The sequence below is a fragment of the Bos indicus genome, chromosome 1 (genome assembly GCF_029378745.1).
Source record: "Bos indicus isolate NIAB-ARS_2022 breed Sahiwal x Tharparkar chromosome 1, NIAB-ARS_B.indTharparkar_mat_pri_1.0, whole genome shotgun sequence".
Lineage (NCBI taxonomy): Eukaryota > Metazoa > Chordata > Mammalia > Artiodactyla > Bovidae > Bos > Bos indicus.
In genome coordinates, this window is record NC_091760.1 from 111,550,038 (window position 1) to 111,572,532 (window position 22,495).

General features: G+C 40.7%; 1 protein-coding gene and 1 non-coding gene across 4 annotated transcripts in view; both read right to left on the minus strand.

The window, feature by feature from the left end:
* Positions 1–22,495, minus strand: part of KCNAB1 (potassium voltage-gated channel subfamily A regulatory beta subunit 1) — a 443,860-nt gene that overhangs the window by 43,339 nt on the left and 378,026 nt on the right. The window lies entirely within an intron of this gene.
* Positions 1,132–1,204, minus strand: TRNAE-UUC (transfer RNA glutamic acid (anticodon UUC)). The gene has a single exon. It is a non-coding gene; the product is annotated as a tRNA-Glu (tRNA).

The window sequence follows — 22,495 nt, forward strand, 5'->3', positions numbered from 1 at the left end:
CTCTAAAGATACAGCTTTCTGTTTTGGTTAAGTCTGTGGGAAATTCAGTTTCCTGTTTTTCCTGGCAACATCCCATCTAAGGCCCTCATCCTTCCACTAAAGCCTGCGCTGGTGTGCTCTGTGCCTGCCGCACATCACCTCTAGCTATGTTTCATATGTTTCATCCTGAAAATTCCCTTTTTCACTTGAATGAGTTGGATCCACGGCTTCCTCTTCGTTGCTATCTTTCTCCTCTTTTTTTTTTTTTTTTTTAATGGTGGAGCCCATTTTCCAGTAGCTTTTGAGGAATTATGTTTGGGAGATAACAAAGTCAAAAAGCTATTTTTTTCCTCACTCCTGGTTGACAGTTTGCCTTCCATTTTTTTTGCTTAGAACTTTGAAACCTTGTTGCATGATGTTTTGGATCTCAATTTTGCTGTTGAGAAGCCCTGCTGCTGCTGCTAAGTCCCTTCAGTCGTGTCCGACTCTGTGTGACCCTATAGACAGCAGCCCAACAGGCTCCTCCATCCCTGGGATTCCCCAGGCAAGAATACTGGAGTGAGAACCCTTACACAATCCTTATTCTCAATCCTTTCTGTGTACATGCTATGAATGCTATGGACTATTTTAGGATGTTTTTTCCTTATCTTTTCACTTGTGAAATTTCATTATAACAGTACTTTGTGTGGGACTTGATCTATTTATTATCCTGGGTACTTGGTGGGCACTATTGATCTAGAAATTCATGTTCTTTAAATTTGGAAGTTGTCTTTTTTTTTTTTTTTTTTTCCTTTTGATAACTACCTTACTTCCGTTTAGGGATTCCCTGGTGGCTCAGACGGTAAAGAGTCTGCCTGCAAGGAGGGAGACCCGAGTTTGATTCCTGAGTTGGGAAGATCCCCTGGAGAAGGAAAGGGCAACCCACTCCACTATTCTTGCCTGGAAAACTCCATGGCCAGAGAAGCCTTGTGGGCTACAGTCCATGGGGTAGCAAAGAGTCAGACATGACTGAGCAACTTCACTTTCACTTTCTCTTCCATTTTATCTATTTTCTCTCTAAAGATCTTTTAGTTAAATAAATGTTGGACTTCCTGGATATAATAATAATAATATTATTATTATTATTTGGCTATACAGCTTGTGGGATCTTACTTCCCCAACCAGGGATTGAACCTGGGCCCTCTGCAGTGAAAGCCCAGAATCCTAACCACTGGACCACCAGGGAATACCCAAGAATCTTAATTTTCTTATCTTTTCACTTCTATTATCCATTTTTTCCCCTACTGTCTGGAGTATTTCCTCAAATTTAATGTCCACATCTTTATTGACTTTTTAAAAAATTAGCTATTACATTTTTAATATCTAAGATGTTTCCTACTTCTGTTGTTTTTGTTCTCTTTGATCCTGTTCTTGTTTAATTGATATAATATCTTCTCTTGTCTCACCAAGTATATTAATTATAGTTTCTTTGAACATTTATATATCTCTCTGCATTACTCTGTTTTCTTTTCTTCTCTTTACTTGAGCTCTTTTTTTTTTTCTCCTTCACATCAGCAGGTTTCTTTGAATGTCAGGTGATTCTTGGACTTCTGTTCACATTTAAGAGTAAAGCACTAAAATTGTGTGTGGATAGCATTTGTCACTGTGGGAGCAATTAAGGCACCTGCTGCTTTTTCCCAATGGGATTTTCTTCCACAAAAATGTCAAGATCTTTAAGATATTTTTTCTGGCATAGTTAATTTTCTCCAGAATAATATTCCATTATTTTCTGTTTGGAAAAGTGTATCTTGGTTGTTAGCGACCTGGAGGTAAATGAGAGGAGAGGTCTAGGGATCTCAAAATTTATAATTTTTTTTTCAGCCTGGCTTCACCTTCCTCTGTGTCTGGTACCCCTCAGACTACAGCATCTTAACTCAGTTTCTTGATGTAATGTATCTCTTGCCTCCTTCATTGGAGGGGAAAGGCAGGACCCTGCCTCCAGACCTGGAGACCTAGAGCTCTAATGGTTCTATACAGTTTTTTGAACAACTGCCTTGTTTCTAGTTCACACCTAACTTTCATCTTCAGAGGCATTTGTGCCTCTAATGCTTTAACCATTCTGAGGTTTTCTGAGGTTGTGCCATACAAATTAACTTGCTTCTTACCTACAGGTACACTTTGAATAAATCTTTCCTCAGTTTTACTAAGTCATTTACAATTCCTCCATCCCTATTCCATTTTCATAAATATTGGTCCAGGTTTCCAGTTGTCTGCTACTTTCATCATAAAGAAAGTTTCTATTTCTGCTCCTTGTATGTTATTTCAGTTCAGTTCAGTAGTTCAGTTGTGTCTGACTCTTTGCAAACCTATGGACTGCAGCACGCCAGGCCTCCCTGTCCATCACCAACTCCTGGAATTTACTCAAACTCATGTCCATTGAGTTGGTGATGCTATCCAACCATCTCATCCTCTGTCAACCCCTTCTCTTCCCACCGTCAATCTTTCCCAGCATCAGGGTCTTTTCCAATGAGTCGGTTCTTCCCATCAGGTGGTCAAAGTATCAGAGTTTCAGCTTGAGCATCAGTCCTAATGAACATTCAGGACTGATTTCCTTTAGGATTGACTGGTTTGATCTCCTTGCAGTCCAAGGGACTCTCAAGAGTCTTCTAACACCACAGTTCAAAAGCATCAATTCTTTAGCACTCAGCTTTATACTGCAACTCTCAAATCCATACATGACTACTGAAAAAACTATAGCTTTGACTAGACGGACCTTTGTTGATAAAGTAATGTCTCTGCTTTTTAATATGCTGTGTAGGTTGGTCATAGCTTTTCTTTGAAGGAGCAAGCGTCTTTAATTTCATGGCTGCAGTCACCATCTGCAGTGATTTTGGAGTCCCCAAAATTAAGTCTTTCACTGATTCCATTGTTTCCCCATCTACTTGCCATGAAGTGATGGAACCGGATGCCATGATCTTAGTTTTCTGAATGCTGAGCTTTAAGCCAACTTTTTCACTCTTCTCTTTCACTTTCATCAAGGGGTTCTTTAATTCTTCCTTGTTTACTGCCATAAGGGTGGTGTCATCTGCATATCTGACATTACTGATTTTTCTCCCAGAAATCTTGATTCCAGCTTATGCTTCATCCAGCCCGGCATTTCTCATGATATACTCTGCATATATGTTAAATTAGCAGGGTGACAGTATATAGCCTTGAGGTACTCCTTTCCCAATTTGGAACCAGCCTATTGTTCTATGCCTGGTTCTAACTGTAGCTTCCTGACCTGCATACAGATTTCTCAGGAAGCAGGTCAGATGGTCTGGTATTCCCATCTCTTGAAGAATTTTCCACAGTTTGTTGTGATCCACACAGTCAAAGGCTTTGGCATAGTGAATAAAGCAGAAGTAGATGTTTTTCTGGAATTCTCTGGCTTTTTTGATGATCCAACAGATGTTGGCAATTTGATCTCTGATTCCTCTGCCTTTTTTAAATCCAGCTGGAACATCTGGAAGTTCACAGTTCATGTACCGTTGAAACCTGACTTGGAGGATTTTGGGCATTACTTCGCAAGTGTGTGAGATGAATGTAATTGTGTGGTAGTTTGAACATTCTTTGGCATTGCCCTTCTTTGGGATTGGAATGAAAACTGACCTTTTCTAGTCCTGTAGCCACTGCTGTTTTCCAGATTTTCTGGCATATTGAGTCAGCACTTTCACAGCATCATCTTTATGATTTGAAATAGCTCAACTGGAATTCCATCTCCTCCACTAGCTTTGTTCATAGTGTTGCTTCTTAAGGCCCACTTAACTTTGCACTCCAGCATGTTTGGCTCTAGGCAAGTGATCACACCATTGTGATTATCTGGGTCATGAAGATCTTTTTTGTACAGTTCTTCTGTGTATTCTTGCCACCTCTTCTTAATATCTTCTGCTTCTGTTAGGTCCCTACCATTTCTGACCTTTATTGTGCCCATCTTTGCATGAAATGTTCCCTTGGTATCTCTAATTTTCTTGAAGAGATCTCTAGTCTTTTCCATTCTATTGTTTTCCTCTATTTCTTTGGACTGATCACTGAGGAAGGCTTTCTTATCTTTCCTTGCTGATCTTTGGATCTCTGCATTCAAATGGGTGTATCTTTCCTTTTCTCCTTTGCCTTTTGCTTCTCTTCCTTTCTCAGTTGTTTGTAAGGCCTCCTCAGACAACCATTTTGCCTTTTGCACTTCTTTTTCTTGGGGATGGTCTTGATCACTGCCTCCTGTACAATGTCATGAACCTTCGTCCATAGTTCTTTAGGCACTCTGTCTATCAGATCTAATCCCTTGAATCTATTTGTCATTTCTACTGTATAATCATAAAGTATTTGATTTAGGTCATACCTGAATGGTCTAGTGGTTTTCCCTACTTTCTTCAATTTAAGTTTCAATTTGGCAATAAGGAGTTCATGATATGAGCCACAGTCAGCCCCTGGTCTTGTTTTTGCTGACTGTATGGAGCCTCTCCATCTTTGGCTGCAAAGAATATAATCAGTCTGATTTAGGTGTTGACTATCTGGTGATGTCCATGTGTAGAGTCTTCTCTTGTGTTGTTGGAAGACCAGTTGCTGTGTTTGTTGTGACCAGTGCAGTCTCTTGGCAAAACTTTGTTGGCCTTTGCTCTGCTTTGTTTTGTACTCCAAGGCCAAATTTACCTGTTACTTCCTACTTTTGCATTCCTGTCCCCTATAATGAAGAGGACATCTTTTTTGGGTGTTAGTGCCATTTATTGGGTGGTTTTTTGCAAAGAGGCTTTTTTTTTTTTTTTTTGTAAAGAGGGCAGAAATATATTACTTGGTCTTCCTAAATCAAGAGGTTTCCTCACAGTTTTCCAGGTGAGGAAACCGAGACTCAGAGATCAGATGGCTTTCACTTCCTCATCCACTCCCTATTTCACCCAAACTGATCTTTGTCAAAGTTATTGATGATCTCCACACTATAGACACCAATGAACTGAAAATTGGTCACCAAATAAGGTCACCTTACTTGACCTATCAGTAGCATCTGATACAGTTGATTACTTCCTCCCCCTTGATGTATTTTCTTTACCTTCTCCTTGAGCAGCACACTCTTCTCCCCATGCCCACAACTTCCTAATACTGGAATCTCCAGGTCTTAGTCCTTTGTCCTTTCTTTCTATATTCTTTTTCGTATTTTTAAAATCTTTCTATTTTTACTCCCTGTGTGATTTTATCAATTCTCAAAGCTTTAATACCATTTACATGCAGACAACCTCCAAATCTGCATCTCCATGCCAAGGCTGTCTCCTGAGTTTCAGATTCAGTGTCCAACAGCCTACTCAACATCTCCACTTGGATGTCTCATGAATATCTCAACCTCAAGATGACTAAGCCCAGACTCCTGATTTTCCCCAACAAGCCACCATCACCTGTGGTATTACCCGTATCAATTGATGGCAACTCCATTCTTCTGCTTACTCAGGTCAAAAACTTTGGCATCATTCTTCACTCCTTTCTTTCTGTTACACCCACATCTAGTTCACCAGGAACTTCTGACTCTACATTCAATACTTCTTCAAATTAGAGCACCTTACACTTCCACAGAGAGCACCTTCATCTGAGCCACCATCATCTCTCAACTGTGTGCCTGCGTGCTTAGTTGCATCTCTTGGCGACCTCATGGACTGTAGCCCACCAGACTCCTCTGTCCATGGGATTTTCCAGGCAAAAATCCTGGAGTGGGTTGCCATTTCCTACTCCAAAGAATGTTCCCTACCCAGGGATCAAACCCGTGTCTCCTGCCCTGGATCTCCTGCACTGGCAGGTGGATTCTTTACCACTATGCCATGGGAAGCCCCACCTCTCTTCTAGATTGTTACAATTATTTCTGAACATATCTCCTTGCTCCTACATTTGCTCCTGTATTACTTATTTTAATTCCAGGCCAAAGAGATTCTTTAGAAACGTAAGACAAATCACATCACTTCTTTGTCCAAACTTCAGTGAGTCCCCAAAGATCTGGCCCCTGTAATCTCTCTAAACTCAACTTTTCCTGTACTCCTTCCTTACTCTGAAGCCACATTGGTATGTTTGATGTTCTCCAAACACAGTGGGCTTCTCCCATCTTAGTGTCTCTGTACTCTTTCTCTAGCCAGAAACACTGTCCTTACCTACCTTCCAATTACTCACTTTACTCCTTCAAGTCTCTTCTCAGTGACTCTTGACTCCAAACATCCCCATTCATGCTACCCCGTTCTACTTTTTCTTTATTCCATAACACTTAGCACTTTCTAATATTATATATGGGGTTCCCTGGTGGCTCAGATGGTAAAGAATCTGCCGGCAATGCAGGAGACCCAGCTTCAAACCCTGGTTTGGGAAGATCCCCTGGAGAAGGAAATGGCAACCCACTCCAGTATTCTTACCTGGAGGATTCCATGGATAGAGGAGCCTGGCTGGCTAAAGTCCAGGGAGTAGCAGAGTTGGACACAACTGAGCAACTAACACACACACACACACACACACACATACACACAATAGTCTATGTAAGTTCATTTTTATTGTTTTCCTGTTTATTTCCTGTCTCTCCTGCTAGAATGAATGTGTCCCTCAAGGATGGATATCTTTGTCTATTTTTTTCTCTTGTCTGTCCCATGCATCAAGGACAATGTCCAGTGCAGCAAGCACTCAAAAATATTAGCTGAATATGAATAAAGGAATGAGACATGTTTTAGACCTGAGTATTTTTTTATTGTATCATGCTCTTCTCTGGGCCATCCTCAATATGGTACAATGACATTAAAATGTATTCTGTAGGTGTTCTGAGGAAGGAGTTTGCAAAATTGACAGTGTGCCTGAGAAGGGAGTAGGATAAATGGATGGGAGAAATAAAATTTCATCCTTTTTCCTTCTCAATTTTTCTTTTCGTTCCCCATATCTCCATTTTTTGCTTCCTGTTAAGTTTTGTATGAATTCTCATGTCATTTTGTCTTTTTCTTCTTGTTTTACTAGATAAAAACACTCATTTCTAGGGATAATTAGGTTCACTCTATCACCAAACATACTTCTAGTTTTCATGCTAGTAATACATTTTCCTTTTTTTGTCCAAGTGAAAGAGAATATTGATAATTCTAAACTTTCCTTTCCTTTCTATTGTTTCCCTGTACCCACACAGTCTATCTACTGGCCCTTAAAAAAAACAACAAAAATGAATTTTATTGTACAAGTAAATTCTGAGTTGACTCCACTAGGATTTTCGAAAATTGTCTAAAGGGATCTCAGTTAGTTATTAGTATGGTAAAATTAGTTTCACTGAAGCTAGTCACACTGGTCGTCTTTCAGAATTAAAAAAAAATAAATAAAATCTATATAAAAATTTCCACAGTTTATTGTGATCCACACAGTCAAAGGCTTTGGCATAGTCAATAAAGCAGAAAGATGTTTTTTTGGAACTCTCTTGCTTTTTCCATGATCCAGCAGATGTTGGCAATTTGATCTCTGGTTCCTCTGCCTTTTCTAAAACCAGCTTGAACATCAGGAAGTTCACGGTTCACGTATTGCTGAAGCCTGGCTTGGAGAATTTTGAGCATTACTTTACTAGCATGTGAGATGAGTGCAATTGTGTGGTAATTTGAGCATTCTTTGGCATTGCCTTTCTTTGGGATTGGAATGAAAACTGACCTTTTCCAGTCCTGTGGCCACTGCTGAGTTTTCCAAATTTGCTGGCATATTGAGTGCAGCACTTTCACAGCATCATCTTTCAGGATTTGGAATAGCTCCACTGGAATTCCATCACCTCCACTAGCTTTGTTCGTAGTGATGCTTTCTAAGGCCCACTTGACTTCACATTCCAGGATGTCTGGCTCTAGTTCAGTGATCACACCATCGTGATTATCTGGGTCATGAAGATCTTTTTTGTACAGTTCTTCTGTGTATTCTTGCCATGTCTGCTTAATATCTTCTGCTTCTGTTAGGTCCATACCATTTCTGTCCTTCATCAAGCCCATCTTTGCATGAAATGTCCCCTTGGTATCTCTAATTTTCTTGAAGAGATCTCTAGTCTTTCCCATTCTATTGTTTTCCTCTATTTCTTTGCATTGATTGCTGAAGAAGGCTTTCTTATCTCTCCTTGCTATTCTTTGGAACTCTGCATTCAGATGCTTATATCTTTCCTTTTCTCCTTTGCTTTTCACTTCTCTTCTTTTCACAGCTATTTGTAAGGCCTCCCCAGACAGCCATTTTGCTTTTTTGCATTTCTTTTCCATGGGAATGGTCTTGATCCCTGTCTCCTGTACAATGTCACGAACCTCATTCCATAGTTCATCAGGCACTCTATCTATCAGATCTAGGCCCTTAAATCTATTTCTCACTTCCACTGTATAATCACAAGGGATTTGATTTAGGTCATATCTGAATCGTCTAGTGGTTTTCCCTACTTTCTTCAATTTAAGTCTGAATTTGGTAATAAGGAGTTCATGATCTGAGCCACAGTCAGCTCCTGGTCTTGTTTTTGCTGACTGTATAGAGCTTCTCCATCTTTGGCTGCAAAGAATATAATCAATCTGATTTCGGTGTTGACCATCTGGTGATGTCCATGTGTAGAGTCTTCTCTTGTGTTGGTGGAAGAGGGTGTTTGCTATGACCAGTGCGTTCTCTTGGCAAAACTCTATTAGTTTTTGCCCTGCTTCATTCAGTATTCCAAGGCCAAATTTGCCTGTTACTCCAGGTGTTTCTTGACTTCCTACTTTTGCATTCCAGTCCCCTATAATGAAAAGGACATCTTTTTTGGGTGTTAGTTCTAAAAGGTCTTGTAGGTCTTCATAGAACCATTCAACTTCAGCTTCTTCAGCGTTACTGGTTGGAGCATAGACTTGGATTTCTGTGATACTGAATGGTTTGCCTTGGAAACGAACAGAGATCATTCTGTCGTTTTTGAGATTGCATCCAAGTACTACATTTTGGACTCTTTTGTTGAGCATGATGGCTACTCCATTTCTTCTGAGGGATTCCTGCCTGCAGTAGTAGATATAATGGTCATCTGAGTTAAATTCACCCATTCCAGTCCATTTTAGTTCGCTGATTCCTAGAATGTCCACATTCACTCTTGCCATCTCTTGTTTGACCACTTCCAATTTGCCTTGATTTATGGACCTGACATTCCAGGTTCCTATGCAATATTGCTCTTTACACCATCAGATCTTGCTTCTATCACAAGTCACATCCACAGCTGGGTATTCTTTTTGCTTTGGCTCCAAGCAAGAGAGTTCCAGAAAAACATCTATTTCTGCTTTATTAACTATGCCAAAGCCTTTGACTGTGTGGATCACAATAAACTGTGGAAAATTCTGAAAGAGATGGGAATACCAGACCACCTGACCTGCCTCTTGAGAAATCTGTATGCAGGTCTGGAAGCAACAGTTAGAACTGGACATGGAACAACAGACTGGTTCCAAATAGGAAAAGGAGTACGTCAAGGCTGTATATTGTCACCTTGCTTATTTAACTTATATGCAGAGTACATCATGAGAAACGCTGGGCTGGAAGAAGCACAAGCTGGAATCAAGATTGTTGGGAGAAATATCAATAACCTCAGATATGCAGATGACACCACCCTTATGGCAGAAAGTGAAGAGGAACTAAAAAGCCTCTTGATGAAAGTGAAAGAGGAGAGTGAAAAAGTTGGCTTAAAGCTCAACATTCAGAAAACAAAGATCATGGCATCTGGTCCCATCATTTCATGGGAAATAGATGGGGAAACTGTGGAAACAGCATCAGACTTTATTTTTGGGGGCTCCAAATCACTGCAGATGGTGACTGCAGCCATGAAATTAAAAGATGCTTACTCCTTGGAAGGTGCCGGGGACCAGCCCCGGCTGATCCAGGGTATTCGAAGCGGGGACGGCGTCGGCGACCTATTTATTTAAATATTTTATCAAAGATATAAAGAGTAATAGGATGAGGATAGCTCAGTAGGAAAATTCAGTGGAGAAAAGAGGCTGAGTAGCTTGGTTTACGCGGGAGACCAATAAAACTTCAAGACAAGAAGTTTGCACCACTTACGTAGGCCGCAGGCGTCCTTCCGTTCTCCTGAAGGAGAGGAGACACTGAGGCCTCCCCGGTCGGATCTTAGAAGCCCAGGCATAATTAGTAAGCATGGCGGATTCCGCACTCCAGATGTAGACTCAGCCAGAATTTGGGAGAGAGAGTGACATGGGGAGACCAAGTTTCGGTGAACAAGGCCCGCACTTTATTTTCCGAAGTAGTTTTTATACCTTAAGTTGTGCATAGAGGATAATAGGGGAAGGGGTGGAGTCATGCAAGGGCAGCAGCTCCTGGTCCTAATCGAAGCCAGGCTTTCAAACTTATCATATGCAAAAGTTCAGGTGAATTACATCATCTTCTGGCCAGGAGGCCTGTTAACATTTTAAGAAACTTATCTTTCTCTAAAGGTGATTATTCCAAAGTCAGGCACCAGCCTCCAAAAAAGCATTGGACAAAGCTGCATTCCTATAGGGCAAAGGTAAGGTGGGCTCAATCAAGAAAAGAATTAACTCAAGGGTCCGAGGTTACAAACACTGAGGCTACTACTTACATTTCTATACACCCATTATATCAATTAATACACTGCCAAGGACACAGTAGGTAAGGGGTAGGGAGACTTAGCAGCAAACATTGGCCCAATAAATGAAAAATCCTTCACCAATACAATTTCTAATCAATCTCTTAACTACTCAAAAGAATCTGTGTTTAGACAGTTTAGAACATCTCCTCCCTCTCACAGTCGGGAGGCTCTGAACAATCACATGTGGCCGAAAAAACCTATTCAGGCAGGCTAGAGGATTTCCAAAGGAGTTTGTAGGTTGAAACACTGTCACACCCAGGAATTATTAACTGGAGCTGTAAGCTAACTCTTTTTTCAGAGAGGTAGTGGGGGACAGCCCCCCATAAAGTCAGAGGTGTAGGTGAGAGAACAAAGCAGAAAGTAGGCAGACTCTGGTTTTAGGGGTAGATGCTCGAGAATTTCCAGGGAGACTCCTGAGGCTTGATCCCGCCTTTGCGTATGCCAAGCCTCCTTCCTCATGACCTTTGCCACGGGCGGAGCTCGCTCCCCGCAGGAAGGAAAGTTATGACCAACCTAGATAGCATATTCAAAAGCAGAGACATTACTTTGCCAACAAAGGTCAGTCTAGTCAAGGCTATGGTTTTTCCTGTGGTCATGTATGGATGTGAGAGTTGGACTGTGAAGAAGGCTGAGCATCGAAGAATTGATGCTTTTGAAGTGTGGTGTTGGAGAAGACTCTTGAGAGTCCCTTGGACTGCAAGGAAATCCAACCAGTCCATTCTGAAGGAGATCAGCCCTGGGATTTCTTTGGAGGGAATGATGCTAAAGCTGAAACTCCAGTACTTTGGCCACCTCATGCGAAGAGTTGACTCATTGGAAAAGACTCTGATGCTGGGAGGGATTGAGGGCAGGAGGAGAAGGGGACAACAGAGGATGAGATGGCTGGATGGCATCACTGACTCGATGGACGTGAGTCTGGGTGAACTCCAGGATTTGGTGATGGACAGGGAGGCCTGGCATGCTGTGATTCATGGGGTCGCGAACAGTTGGACATGACTGAACGACTGAACTGAACTGAATATAAAAATGGATGGATAAAGTTCAAACTGCAGAAGCTGAGGTTTTGTGGCTTATAATCTTTTTTAGTATTTGAATATTGACAAACACTCCCCCAAATAGTGACACTTTCAAAAGTCCTCAGATGCCTGGGCAGTGTTCATGAGGTACAAGGATATCTGTGTTCAATGTACACATTTTAAACAAGTGGTCAAGGGCCTTATTTTATAATTTGTGGGGACTTAAAATCTTTAGCACAGAAGATTTTCCTGAATTTCCAATTATATTGGACATGATATTTTCTTATAAAGCAAACAAATTTGTTTTCTGATACTAATAAAAAGTTAATTTTTTAATGTGTAATTTAAGTCATATCAATTTAAAATTAGGTATTTAAACATATATAACTAGTATGTAGAATGAGCATGACTCGTGATAAGTAATTATGACTCTGTTTTATTTTTTAATCTCCCACTGCCCCTTTACATTCAGTGGGAACAATGAAACCTTGACCCTGATGAAAACTCAGGCTGTCTCACAGTTTTTCTGCCTACTCTTGGGTAATGAACAGTCCTGACATCCTTTTAGATCATAAACACAGCCTTTGCAGATATCAGTCAAAACTACAAACTCAAATTCCTTTCCCTGTCCCAACTGGGACCTGCTTAGACTAACGCCTGCAGCAGAGGGTAATGAGAGGGGGCATGGCTGGCTTCGCTATTTCTCTACTTTCTGCCTCTCCCGTGAACCCTTCTCCTACTGGCTCTGGGTGTCCAGCTCCAGCCCCCACTATCCTCCTGGAGGACAGACCCAAGATGACCCCACCCAGGAAATATTCAAAGTTGCCCTCCTGGACACCTCCAGGGAGGGTATACTCTCCGGCTGTAACAAAGTAGAGACTCAGCCCACTTGTCCATCTCTAGATTTGCCAGGCGTGAGTCAGCTCCCAAGCCTCTTTACTCCCCGACCATGATGGTCACGCTCTCCAGCCCCAACTAGGTATCACAGTGTAGTTTTTCCAGCTATACCCTTCTCACTAGATCCTCTCTTTCAACCTTTATTTTCCTGAAGCAAGTTGAGGGGAGAGGCACAGAACTCAGAGTGAGGGAAAATTTCCTCTTTGTGGCAGGATGCCTCAGTCGTGTCTGACTCTTTGTGAACCTTTGGACTGTAGCCTGCCAGGCTCCTCTGTCCATGGGATTTCCCAGGCAAGAATACTCTAGTGGGTTGCCATTTTCCTCCTCCAGGCGATCTTCCTGATCAAGGGATAAAACCTGCATCTCCTGTGTCTCCTGCAATGCAGGCAGATTCTTTACCTGCTGGGTCATCAGGGAAGCCCATAAATGGGGAAGGGTAATTGTAATAACTTTCTACTGTTAATAACTGCTGCAGGCAGAGGTTGGCAGTGGATGCCAACTCCAGGTGTGAGGAACCAGGCTATTCACACAGTCTCGAAGAATCACACCCCAACTTATTTATTCATTGCTGCTGCTGCTAAGTCGCTTCAGTCGTGTCCGACTCTGTTCGACCCCAGAGACCGCAGCCCACCAGGCTCCCCTGTCCCTGGGATTCTCCAGGCAAGAACACTGGAGTGGGTTGCCATTTCCTTCTCCAATGCATGAAAGTGAAAAGTGAAAGGGAAGTCGCTCAGTCATGTCCAACCCTAAGCGACCCCATGGACTGCAGCCCACCAGGCTCCTCCATCCATGGGATTATTCATTACCAAGTCTTAAAGGTACCATCATGGTGGAGAAAACTGAGACATCATCTTAACCAAGTGATCAACTTTAACATGGCCAATAATGGAAAATGACCCTCCAGGGCCCCCTGAGAAACACACTGAGATGGACCCAACATGATCTGTGTAATCTTCTTGCCAAAGATGCTTGATCTTAATCTAATCATGATAAAACAATCAGACAAATCCAGACTGAAGAGACATTCTCGAAAACAAATGGCTTACATTTTCCTTAAAAAGGTCATTGTCATCAAAGAGAAAACAAGGTGGAGGAAACATTTTAGACGAAAAAAGATTAAAAAGCCATGACAACTTAATGTAATGTGGGATTCTTAATCAAATCACAGCCTCACCTCCCTCTCAAACAACAACAAAATCCTTAAAGGAGAGTTTAGGAAATTTGAGTATGGTTTGTATAGGTAACAGCAGTATACCAGTGTTAACGTTCTTGAGTGTGATGAGTGCATGATGCTTGTGTGGAAGAATGCCAAGTCTCAGGAGAGAGAAGAAAGTATTTATGGGTGAAAGGTCATACTGCAAGAACACAGAGAGAGCAAAATAGAGGCAAAATATAGCACAGTTGGTAAATCGAGGTGAAGACTTGGCTGTTTATTTTTTCAACCTTTCTGTAGGTTTCTAATTTCTTAAAACATCAGGGAAAGAAAAAGTTGTGGAGTCAGCTCTTGTCTTTTTCCTTTGCAAGTACAGAAATGGAGATTTGAATCTCTGAAATTTTGTTGTGTCTCATGTCTGGTTGAAACTTCAGGTATGACATCTTACTACATGTGTACACACACATGTAACAGTGATAATCTCAAAATATTTGTACAGATGTTACAAATTACAATTGATCAAACATTTCCACTTATATTATCACCACAACAAACTTGGAAATAGCTAGACAAGGTACTGTTTTTATTCTTCCCATTTTCCAAATGAAAAACTGAGCAGCAGAAACTCTGAGCAGCTCAAGCAAGTTCACACACCTAAGACTAGTATCCTCATCCTCTGATTGCAGATCCCGTATGTTTTCACTACACGTATTCAACACCCGGGAGGGCTTTAAAAAAAGCCATTGAGTCTCTCATTACTTCATTTTTACGGAAAGTAAGAGAGAGACTTAAGGGGATTTGTTTATCCCCATTGTCTGAGAATTCCAGATGAGCAATGACACAGGAGCTCATTCAGCTCACTGAATCCGCATGCTAGTAAACCCTGATCAAGACTGTTTTGACAGGAAGCTTAAACCCACAGCCCCGCCTATCTGGGCTGAAGAGCTGGACAATGCTAGCCTCAGAGTCCTATACCATGTGACTACAAATCAGCTCCAGCACCATGAGAAGCTTGTAGAGATGAATGCCCCTGAGACTGAGGCAACATCCCCTCCGAATGTGGAGGTGACTCCTGTCACAACTCCAGCAACTTTCAGGGAGATGACAGCAAACACAGAAGGAAGCTCACATGAGTCACAAACCCACAGCCCCAGAATACTAAGCAGTTCTCTTTCCACCTGACAGCTGGGGTGAGCAGAAGCTGTCTCCACTCTCTATTTTTTCTTAACTAAAAACAACTTAAGGGGGAAAACAAAAACCAAAAGGTCACCCTTTCTGAGCTTGGTGGAGACCACATATTTGTGGTGAGGAGGTAGAACGGGCCTCCAGACACGTGGCCCACATTGTTTCTCCTTTTGTGTCTTACTAATGACAGCAGTTGTATCTGCCTTCACTGTCGACTGAAGATGTGAGGAAAGGGGAAAAAGGGAAAGAGAATAGAGGAAGTAGGTAAACTGCATAGAATATCACCAGGATCCTCCTTTGCAACAGGCCTTTATTAAATGTGGTTGGGAGTATCTGGCTTCCCAAGAAAGCACAAGATACACCCTTCAGTTCAGTTCAGTTCAGCCGCTCAGTCATGTCCGACTCTTTGCGACCCCATGAACGGCAGCATGCCAGGCCTCCCTGTCCAACACCAACTCCAGGAGTTCACTCAAACTCACATCCATCGAGTCGGTGATGCTATCCAGCCATCTCATCCTCTGTTGTCCCCTTTTCCTCCTGCCCCCAATCCCTCCCAGCATCAGAGTCTTTTCCAATGAGTCAACTCTTTGCATGAGGTGGTCAAAGTACTGGAGTTTCAGCTTTAGCATCATTCCTTCCAAAGAACACCCAGGGCTGATCTCCTTCAGAATGGACTGGTTGGATCTCCTTGCAGTCCAAGGGACTCTCAAGAGTCTTCTCCAACACGACAATTCAAAAGCAAGAATTCTTCAGTGCTCAGCTTTCTTCACAGTCCAACTCTCACATCCATACATGGACTGGAATGGGTGAATTTAACTCAGATGACCATTATATCTACTACTGCAGGCAGGAATCGCTTCGAAAAAATGGAGTAGCCATCATGGTCAACGAAAGAGTCCAAAATGCAGTACTTGGATGCAATCTCAAAAACGACAGAATGATCTCTGTTCATTTCCAAGGCAAACCATTCAATATCACAGTAATCCAAGTCTATGCCCCAACCAGTAATGCTGAAGAAGCTGAAGTTGAACAGTTCTATGACGACCTACAAGACCTTTTAGAACTAACACCCAAAAAAGATGTCCTTTTCATTATAGGGGACTGGAATGCAAAAGTAGGAAGTCAAGAAACACCTGGAGTAACAGGCAAATTTGGCCTTGGAATACGGAATGAAGCAGGGCAAAGGCTAATAGAGTTTTGCCAAGAGAACGCACTGGTCATAGCAAACACCCTCTTCCAACAACACAAGAGAAGACTCTACACATGGACATCACCAGATGGTCAACACTGAAATTAGATTGATTATATTCTTTGCAGCCAAAGATGGAGAAGCTCTATACAGTCAGCAGAAACAAGACCAGGAGCTGACTATGGCTCCAATAATGAGCTCCTTATTGCCAAATTCAGACTTAAATTGAAGAAAGTAGGGAAAACCACTAGACCATTCAGGTATGACCTAAATCAAATCCCTTATGATTATACAGTGGAAGTGAGAAATAGATTTAAGGGCCTAGATCTGATAGAGTGCCTGATGAACTATGAAATGGGGTTCGTGACATTGTACAGGAGACAGGGATCAAGACCATCCCCATGGGAAAAGATACACCCTTAAATGATTACAAATTATTATTGGGAATATAGTTTCCTTTAAAGCCAGCTTGTCACGTCTTTTCTGCAGCCTTGGCAATCTTAACTTCTCAGTATCAGTATGTTCTAAAACTCCTGCTCTCTCTATGGGATCTATTTGGAAAATGAAAACTTGTTAACCAGGGCTCTGCTCTTGATAGATGGATACCACAGTGATCCATGGTCCAAACTCTGGAAATTTTTCCAGTTGCCCTAGAAATTTACTCTGCAAATCTGAGACAGCATGCCAACAACTAAGGGTGGGGAACTCTATCATGTCTGTAATGTGCCTTTTCTGTGTTACTTAAGATTATTCAGTTCTGCTCAAGAAAGTAAGAAATGTAGAGAAGATAAATGATACTGGGTAGAGAAACAAGGAGCTTGTGAGAAAGGCAGAATTAACATCATGTTTATAGTAAGACAAAGTGGATTAATAATCTCTGAGTCATGGGGGCCATGGACATAGGAGACAATGTGTGTACTGAGCATTGAGGAAAGGATTATATTCGCAATACATCCATTTGCCTATGGCATGAAACAGTCAAGATACACTAAATATACGTGAACCGTATGAGGACTTAAAAGTATTTTTTTGTATGATTTTTATTGTTAAATGTATTCTCAAATCAGTCACTCACTGGTGATCCCATTCTGGCCTCAAATATCCTCAAAAATGCGGAGTCCACAGCTGTACATCAAGCTAACTAGCGAGCTGCAGTTAATGGTCAGATAGGTTTGTGCTTGAGTCTTTCCAATACAGCAAGTGTGCTGTTGACCCAGGCACCTTCTGTCTGCCAGTGCAGATAGTCAAAAACTGTCAACTGAACAAATGAGTGGATCCTATTGTTGAGTTTTTTCTAGATACACTTTTGAAAATAAAACCACAGGCTCAAGATGACCTTTTGACTGAATAATTAACCCTGGAAAATCTATAATTGAATAATTTTAAAGGGCCTGGAGGATCTCAGAACAAAATTTCAAGGAGAAAAAATGAGCTAGAAGAAGATTCCATTGCTAACTGTGTACCTTGTTTCTACATGGCCTTACCACAGACCCTGGTTGATGTTGCATCGTGGCCATCTTCACTGGATTTTCATCACATTGTAATTTTAGGGTCTTAGTCGTCTCCTATGCTCACCTCTGAGAGAGATCCAGAGAAAGGGGAATTTTATATGTATGTGTGTTGTACGGGGCATTCTAGAAATGGGGCTTATGTTTCTTTCCCCTACTGTGAGTGAGGTGCTGTATGCACACTGTTAACTCCTTCAGAAATCACTGTATGTGTTACCTGCATTTTCAGATGAAGAGACTGAGCTTCAGTGAGGGTAGTAACTTGTCCTAGGTATACATAGGTAGCAAAGCCAGAATTTAATGCTGTGTCCATCTAATGTCCCCCAGATCATTTTACAGAAATATTGTCCTAAAGAGAAGGAAGCTTACAATGGTAGAAACATGAGATTTTTCTAAAATAACAACAACAAAAAAAACACAGGCAAACACCAGACACTGGAAGAACATTGCAACCATTTCCGAATGCTATTTCTTAGAATGACTGAAAATAATTTCTTTTTTAATGACATGACTTGGTATTCTGTAAAGGATAAAACATCAGATGAATATGTCTAAAGTAGCAGTAAAACTTTTGGTGAATTCACAGTTAAAATGGAAATAAAACTGATTTAGTAAACTTGGAACACTTTTTTTTTTTTTTTAAACCATGGGCTTGGTAGGGCTTGGCTCATCCTCTTGGATAGGAAAATCATTTTATCCAAATTAATTTCTTGAAAATTCAGCTGTCCCAGCCTTTCAAGCCAGGAGGTTATATGGATCTGATCAACACCAGAGGTCTCAGAGTATCCTGGCCAGGGTCATAAGTGAAATGGGTTAGATAATTTTAATATCTGATATAATAATCCTCAGGGGCAACTGAACTGCCCAAGATTCATCCCTCCATTCATTTCTGCTCATTTAGGCATCAAGCAGATTTCTGGAGAGAGATCTGGCATCTGGATGCTGCCGTTAAGGCAGATGAGGAGAAATGGACTGTAACAGTGTCCTGGGACTCTCTGCCAGCAATCTGTCCTTAATATCACCCTGAAATATGCTGAACCAGATCAAGTACCAGAATATTCACAGATGTTAGGAAGCCAAAATAGGCTTTCAGGGAGAAAAATGAAGATGTATCTGTTTAACTTTAGTTTCATTCAGCTTCATTCATTCACTAAAATGACTTGTTCACTCATCCATCTAATCATCCATCCATGCACCCATCCAGACAACAAATTTTTATTGAGCACTTATTATGTGTCTCGTGTTCTGCTAGACTTGAACTAAAGTTTAAAGACCTGTGTGGTGCAATAGTAGCCACTAGCTACATGTAGTTATTGAGTACTTGAAATGTGGCTGGCCCAAATTAAGATGTGCTATAAGCGGGCATGGAACAATGGACTGATTCCAAATCCAGAAAGGAGTATTTCAAGGTTGTATATTGTCACCCTGCTTATTTAACTCAAATGCAGAACACATCATGTGAAATGCTGGGCTGGATGAAGCACAAGCTGGATTCAAGTTTGCTGGGAGAAATATCAATAACCTCAGATATGCAGATGATACCACTCTAATGGAAGAAAGTGAAGATGAATTAAAGAGCCTCTTGATGAAGGTGAGAGAGTAGAAAAGTTGGCTTAAAACTCAACATTCAAAAAACGAAGATCATGGCATCTGGTCCCATTACTTCATGGCAAACAGATGGGGAAAAAATGGAAACAGTGACAGACTTTATTTTCTTGGGCTCCAAAATCAGTGCAGATGGTGACTGCAGCCATGAAATTAAAAGATGTTTGCTCCGTGAAAGAAAAGCTATGACCAACCTAGACGGCGTATTCAAAAGCAGAGACATTTCTTTGCTCACAAAGGTCTGTCTAATCAAAGCTATGGTTTTTCCAATAGTCATGTATGGATGTGAGAGTTGGACCATAAAGAAGGCTCAGCACTGAAGAATTGATGCTTTTGAACTGTGGTGTTGGAGAAGATTCTTGAGAGTCCCTTGGACAGCAAGGAAATCAAACCAGTTAATCCTAAAGGAAATCAACCCTAAACATTCACTGGAAGGACTGATGCTGAAGCTCTAATACTTTGACCACCTGATGTGAAGAGCCAACTCATTGGAAAAGACCCTGATGCTAGGAAAGACTGAGGGCAGGAGGAAAAGGGGGTGACAGAGGATGAGATGGTTGGATGGAATCACTGACTCAGTGGACACGAGTTTGAGCAAACTCTGGGAGACAGTGGACGATAGGGAAGCCTGGCATGCTGCAGTCCATGGGGCTTTGAAGAGTCAGGCATGACTTAGTGACTGAACAACAAAATAAATATGAAGTACATAACAGATTTCAAAGACTTATTATGAAAAAAAAGTAAAATATCCCCTCAAAAATTTTATATTGATTATATGTTAAAAAAACTTTAATATATTGGCTTAAATTAAAATATATTTTATAATTAATCTCATGTTTCTTTTTATCTTTAAAATGTAAGTAATAGAAAATTGAAAGTACATATATGGCTTTCAAAATATGTCTATGGAACAGCACTCTTATAGAATATTTGCAGATTTCTTCCTGCTATTATGCTTTTGGGGGGACACATATAGGGTGTTTTTCAGGGAAGACAGTAAAATATAAAGGCAGAAGGTACTATCCATGGTGGTTAGATAATACTTATAGGTCTGTATGTGTGTGCTCAGTTGCTCAGTCGTGTCTGACTCTTCGAGACCCCATAGACTGTAGCCCACCAGACTCCTCTGTCTATGTAATTTTCCAGGCAAGAATCCTAGAGTGGGTTGCCATCTCCTACCTCAGGGGATCTTCCCAACCCAGGGATCAAACCTGCGTCTCTTGAGTCTCCTTCATTGGCAGGCGAAATCTTTACCACTGTGCCACTTGAGAAGCCCCATTTCTAGGCTTGGTGAGGGGAGCCATTAAATTTTTGTTCTGAAAACTTTACTTTGGATGCTAAAAATCCAGGTCCAATGCTCTGGAACTGAAAAAGTATAGACAATTTGGGATGCTGAAATGTTTGCAGCTCTGGTATTTCCTGTGCTGTCATTGGATGGATGTCCTAGTTCCCTGAATAGCAGTAGATTCCTGCTGGCACATGGGGACGGTAAAAAAGATGGTATTGAAAGAAGCAAATTCTTATGGGATAGGTTGTTTGACATGATGATGTTATGGGAATTAAGCAATGCTAACTTTGATCTTGTCCTTCTTTTTTGAAATAAGACATCTGGGTTGTTTTATGTCTGCATTGACCTACTAGCAGGAAAACAAATAAATAATTTGAACTGTAATTAGGTTGGGAATAACATCTAATGACTTAGTGAGTTTGTAAGATTAACTAGTTTTGGCAAAAAATTCTAAATAAATAAAAGTTAGAGGGCTCAATTCCAAGCATTTTTAAAAATAAAAATTTAATTAAAATGTAATTTAATTTAAAACATCATAATATTCTCAGACCAATGAATTTAGTGGCTTTTCTTCTTTCAAAAAGCTATGTAAACTAAAATGGGTCCCTTCTTTTTTCTATTATTCACAAGTGGTACATGGTTTATAAGTTCCTTTCATGACCACAATCATGCTCAGTCACCTCATCCCTAGAGCAATAGGAAGAGTATGGATGAGTAGTCTGGCTGTTAGGAATGACTGAAAACCACACCGAAAAACTCCTCGTGCAGGTCCTCAGGCACACAAGTGCTCTGTGTCCATCCATGTCCAACATGATTCATGATGGAATTAACTTTCTCTTGCCTAATGAGCTTAAGAGAAGATTTTGAAATATACTTGGGGGATTTACAGAAGTGAGAGACTTAAAAATATGAATATCATGACACTCAATGACCTGTCAGTGACTACTGGGAAGAACACAGCAGCATAAGAAAGAAGAAATGGGACATGGGAGTGATTTTTTCTGGTATTGGAAAATATGCTATCAACACCAGATATTATAAGAGACAGATGGCATGGCAGATGCTCTGGAAAAACAATGATTTACTACTAGGTGAACCAGAAAAAAATAAACAAGAAGGACAGAGGGAAAAGTACATAAGTTCCCCTCTGTTGTCAAGAACATCTTCCCATAGCTGTAAAATGTTTAATTGCATTCCACAGGGTTGCACATTACAAAGGCAATCTCACCCCCTGTCTCCTCTGATTGCACTTTTGGAGTTTATGGCCATTCTTTTGAGAGGACTCATTTTTGTCTACTGGATTTCTAAGGAAGAAAGGGAGGCAACATCTAATTTGATCCATAATGCTAAAATATTATGAGAATGCTACTGCTAATTTTTCTCTGGCTCAGTTGCTTCCATCTGATACGCAGAACCTAGATGAAACTCACAAAAGTTTATTCTAGAAATGTTCCCACTTAATATCCTTTCATAGTTGCAAACCAGGTGAATGGGGTTGGCCCTTTAATAAATTTAAATCCAAGTTGTTTAAAATGAGTCTTAGAAAGCTGGTATGGGTTCTCTTGTTGGTTCCCCAGAATTTAATATAGGTTCCTTGGCAAAATTATAAGTTAGGGTGTGTTATGGGTCTATGAAATTGACAAGGAATGGTTGAAACCAATAAAGATTATCTACAAATGCTAAGGGTTTACTGTGAAGCACACATATAGAGAATAGTGCCAACATATATAGATTTAATATACAAAAATTCAGCAATATGCACTTGGAAACCATTGTTCTGTCACTTATATTAGACAGAAATGGATGCAACTGAGCCTAAAATTGCCAATGTGAGTTGCTAAAATAAGAAAAGTATGTGAATAATATTAAAGCCATTGCCAAAAGGAAAAAAAAAAGGGAAAGTATCTAGTGATGATTTTGTCACTATATTTGGAGATGAAATTGAATAACTAAAGGCTATCGAGTAACACTGACTAACAAATAACTGCTATAGCTACCATAGGGTTTTCAAGGGTAATTTTGATTATATGTAACATTTACTTTTCTGTATTGTTTTCAGAAACCGTAATAGGCTTCCTAAGGTA